Raw genomic sequence first — 5,218 nt, forward strand, 5'->3', positions numbered from 1 at the left:
GCCGCCCAACTCCCACTCATAAAATGATATGCCAAAATCAATAAGCTTCCAGATATGTCTCGGAAGGCTGATACATCTCGGCGAGAGCACCGGTCTGATGGAGCACAAATCCAGCCTAACAAGCTGAGGGGGAAGAGAGGGGTTAATTGGGATGTTGGAGCCATCCTTCAGAAGCTGGAGAGTGAACAGAATCAGCTGAAGATGAATGAGACTGAGGGGGTGTCTTGATCAAGTCGAGACGCCGTCACAACACAATAGCTCTCTGTCAGATGCACGTCCTGCTGCCATGAGTCGGCCAATCCTAATTAGGAAGACTGAATAAATATCTCTAATATTTGGAAACAAACCAGATCTGATTGTATGCATTAATCAGGTGTTGGTGTGTTGGCGTGGAAAAGCACTGGCTATTGAATCAGGCTCTTTCAGAATCTAAAAGTTAAGATTAATTTTACCTGCTATGTGGACACTATGTGCTGCATATTGGAAATATGCTCAGGCTATGATTTTGTGATTTCTACCAATGACAGGATTTTTCACAGGATTTTCTTGCAATCCATGTTTCACTGTTATGTGGTAGGGGGTGAAATTCTAGAATAAGATGCTGAATCTTACAAGCAACATAGCAATTGTCAATGTGTAATGGAGGACTTGTTGTTAGAGCAACTGACTCCAATGTTAAAGGTTGCCGTTAAGATCCCAGCTTGGATCGAGTTAAGTGGTGTAGGACCGGTGGGGTTGCATAGGTGCCGTGACCCAGATGGGAGTGAGGTTTAGAGGGTGAGTGTAGCAGAGGCCAGCAAGTGAAGTGCTGTGCAGGTAAACCTCACTCCGCAGACCTCTAAAATGTGCTCTAGCGACAGACGCTAGAGGCCATGATCTTTAGCCTCCTTGTTAGAGCAACCGACTCCCATGAGGAGGTTGCCAGTTAGATCCCAGCTCTGAGTGGGTTGGGTGGTGTAGAACCGGTTGGGTTAAATTGGTGCCGTGACCCGGATGGGAGTGAGGTTTGGAGGGTGAGCGTAATGGACGGCAGCTAGTAAAGTGCTGTACAGGTAAACCTCTAAAAGGTGCTCTAGCGCTAGACACCATAGCCTTCTTGTTAGAGGAACCGACTCTCATGCAGAAAATTGCCGGTTCGATCCCAGCTCGGAGTGGGTTGGGTGGTGTAGGACCAGCAGGGTTATATATACACATGTAGATGCTGCTAGCACAAACGTCAAACATTCAACAGCTCATGAATCAATGAAATGTCAATCCTACATAGAGCTCTAGCAGTGTTAATGGGCTCAATCTCCATTTTACTCATCATTCAGGATCTGATTCTTGTTCTTTCATACAACCATTTCAACGTACCCATGAACATTTTGCAAAGCCAGTGCCAGCATTTTGATGTAAGAGCTAAAAAGAAACAAATAGAAAACATAAATAACCCCAATATAAATTTATTGGAATGTTTAACACTGTAGTCATTCTGAACTGATGGCTTGAATTGATGGTTGTTGCTAAATTCAATACCCCATTAATATTTTTATGAATTTTACTGATCTGTCTGTGCCAGAAACTAAACATTACAACATGTCTGCCCTCAGTTTTAGCTCATATGTGTCCCATGTGTTTGCATTTTGTGAAATAAAATTTAGCAGAAGGAAAATGAATGAACATATCACCTACTGTACATATACAGTATAGAATATTACTTATATTGTATTGAATTCCCTCAATCATTGTGAAAATCATTTGCTCCTCCAGAACCAGCCATATGAACAAGTCCATTTCTAGAATCCCACAAATAATCCCTGTCAATGTGCTACATCTTGAGTGAACCTATCTGCATACTAAACACAAAAAGCACTTTTCCAGCATGTCTGTGGGGAAGATCAGACTACATCTGTCCATGACAGGCCTCGACAGCGGGGTGCAAGACCATTTGACCCTCTCCAGACCTGACCATCAGCAGGATCCATCTGCTCGGCCTGTGAATGACTCCACAGTACCATGTTACACACTTTGAAGCACAGTCACAACCCTGCCAGACACAGCACTCTTTCTTTTTAGCGACCTGATCTCATATTTTCTGCTCAAGTCCATCAATATTCAGCATCATGCAAAACAATCAAACAGAACTGCAAGAATGACAATTTTAATGTTTACCTACACCCGACCTTTTTAATCAAATTTCCTTCTTTAACCTGACTCTGTTGAAGCAAATATTAATTGTACTTTGAATCACAATAGATGCTCAACAGCAGGCCTAAACTCTCACTTAGCTAATTAAACTCTTACGTAGCTAATTAAACTCTTAACTATATAATTAAATTAATAATGATGAGACCAGTTTGGCACAACAAACAATTAAGAATGTAGAATGAGCATGTAACGTAAACCATAAAATCAGCGTATATTATAAAATACGTCAATGTAGCTTACCTTTCAGGCAAACATGACTATAAGCTTAGGTTTTCCGGATGTCCACGAGAGAAACTTAACTGACGACGAGATTATTTTTCAAACTGTGCTTCGTTCATGACTGATTTGTTCTTTTCAATGAATCGGTTGAACTGATTCAAAAAGTCCGATCACGAGTCACCTCATCATTCTGAACAGAGATCTTGCAGAATCAAAAATGATCATCACTGAGTGTGCGTTGTGCCATATACAGTATCATAAGGGTTGTTTTTTTGTCCTGAATAACACGTACAGAATGCAGATGTGATACTTACTGTTTGTGAACAAATGAATAATAAGTTAGTTATGTTTTAGACGCAATATTGATTGTTTCTGCTGTTTTGCCAACGAAAATATTTACTATAAATTCACGGGTCTCTTCAATCAATACAATGTGTCTTTTTTAATTATGCAAGAAAGAAAATTTACAAAGATACAATATGAACAAAGAGACAAAAAGGGTTACATAAATAAAATTCTATCAAATTAAAAAAGTTTAAATGAATTACCGCCAAGAAAGAGTTTTACATGCAATATAATTGTTACAGTCTTTTAAGGAGTTCACATATTAAAGTCCTTTCTAAAAATAAAAAGTAAGGGTGTTTCTTTGAATATTTATGGATGTAAAATTTAGCCCTAAAAAAATATTAATTAATAATACATTTACAATGAGAAGGATCTACGTTCAGAGAGAAACCAAAGAATAAAATGTTGGGGGAAATACAAAAGTTTGGAAATAAGAATTTTTAAATGAAATTGGAAAAGTCAGCCCAAAACACTTTACAGTAAGTAGCTCCCAAAATAAATTATTTAGTGTTTCATCATATTGAGTACAAAATGAGCATACCCTTACAAAAAAACCCCGCAGGAATCCTGCAGGAATATTGTGCAGATTTCCTACAGGATTTTCAGCTCATTTTCCTGTAGGAATACCTGCAGGAAATTTATGCAGGGACTATTCCTGCAGGAATTACAATCCTACAGGTCTATTAAAATATACAGTTCCAGCAGGATTATCGTGCAGGACAGATATGAAGTAAGAGAAATTTCACAATGAAACAATGTATTTACACAATTTTTTATTAAAATTGTAAAAAAAAACAGAGAAAAAAAGAAAAAAGTAGACCACAGCAGAATCTAATTCACAGCAGGCTGCATTTACTCCATTTCCCTAAAAAAAAGTAAAGAAAGTAAGTGGTATAGTTGGTGTAGGGCAGAATGCAGTCTGTACAGTATAAAAAGCATTACAGCTATGAGTCCCCATAAACAACCAATGCATCCTTTTCACAAACCTGTTATGTGTTTAACGGTCATCAGCATCCTAAATACCTTAAAGTTTTTAATATTTAGATTTTTTAAATGTATGTACATTTATATGTATTTATGTATAATATAATCTTTGCGTCAAATTACCAAAAACAAATGATCGCTTATGCGAGGAGTATTTAATGAAGTGTCTATGGGGACTGGATCGTAGATCTGACATAATTCCCTCTTCAGGCTGCCGTTCTCAGTCTCACACTATTTTATTTTCCTTTTTCTGTAAGTCTTGATAACACCATCCTGGAGTTTTTCTTTTATTATTTCAGCAGATAGAATTGTAAAAAAAAAATTTGTTGTACTCTCCAATTCACAAATGTGATAATAAAAAAATATGTGTGTGTGTGTGTGTGTGTGTGCGTGTGTGTGTGTGTGTGTGTGTGTGTGTGTGTGTGTGTGTGTGTACAAATTATTACCTTACTTGTAACTTGTGCTCATAATTTAATTTTTCCGAGTGCTGCCCTGATAACTTTTATTGGTACATCTGGAAATTTCTTCTGTGCTGTGTCTGTAAATTCCCCTCTCCTGAACATCCTCCTTCTGAGAGTTTCTTTGTTGTCTAAAGAGAAATAAATACTTAAAAATTACTTAAAAAGTTGAAAATACTCAATACTGAAATATCTTCAATCATGATTAGGCATGGGCCGTAATAAGTTTCTGGTGGTATGATAACTTTGGATAAAAATATCACGATATTGTGATTACTGCTCTAAAATAAGTTATTTTTAAATATCCGAGTAAAAAAAAACAACAACTTAAACACAATATATTTTATTTTAGGAAAGATTTAAAATATTTTGTAACAGTAAACATGTCAGACTAAATAATTACAATAAATCATTGACTTCTGCTGTCTTCATTAGTTTCAAAAACACAGATTTCTTTACAACACATAAAAACCTTTACAAATACCTTAGAAAAGGTCTAAAACTGTGGCTGGTGAACTTTCATCCTCATCGGCAACATCCACAACATCTCCAGGTTCAAAGTTATTTTTCAGTAGGTTCTTTTTAGGAACAATGTCAGGTCGGTGGCTCCTCCCTTAGTGGAAATAAATATAGCTAGTTTGGTATTTATTGGGTAGCAATTATGAAACTACAAAAGTATATCAAACATTTATTAGACATATCGCAGCCAAGTGGCAGTGTTAATATCGTGGACTAAAAAAATCGACTGATTATATTTTGTATGTAACAAAAAATAGTTATTTCCAAAACTTTTTTTGCAAACATGTTCTTTCATTTATTGAGCACCCCATATAGGTGAATAAGGAACTAGCTACATACCATACCATTTTGCAAAAATATACAGTATTTGGTGTGTGAATTCAGCATGTGTTCACTTGTTCTGCGGTGTCAAATGAGTGAATGAAGCAGAACCTCCCATTCACTTGAATTGTTGCTGTATATACCCAGAAGGCGGATCGTTTATTCAGCTGACCATGCTTACATAA

General features: G+C 36.8%; 1 long non-coding RNA gene across 1 annotated transcript; it reads right to left on the reverse strand.

Annotated features, from left to right (window-relative positions):
* Positions 1 to 3,509: 3,509 nt before the first annotated feature.
* LOC130242281 (uncharacterized) lies at positions 3,510 to 4,802 on the reverse strand. The gene is made up of 3 exons (XR_008838956.1): positions 4,678 to 4,802; positions 4,182 to 4,324; positions 3,510 to 3,616 (listed from the first exon to the last, which is right to left on the reverse strand). It is a non-coding gene; the product is annotated as an uncharacterized LOC130242281 (long non-coding RNA).
* Between the last annotated feature and the right edge of the window lie 416 nt (positions 4,803 to 5,218).

This window comes from Danio aesculapii, chromosome 15 (assembly GCF_903798145.1).
Source record: "Danio aesculapii chromosome 15, fDanAes4.1, whole genome shotgun sequence".
In the NCBI taxonomy this organism is placed as follows: Eukaryota; Metazoa; Chordata; class Actinopteri; order Cypriniformes; family Danionidae; genus Danio; species Danio aesculapii.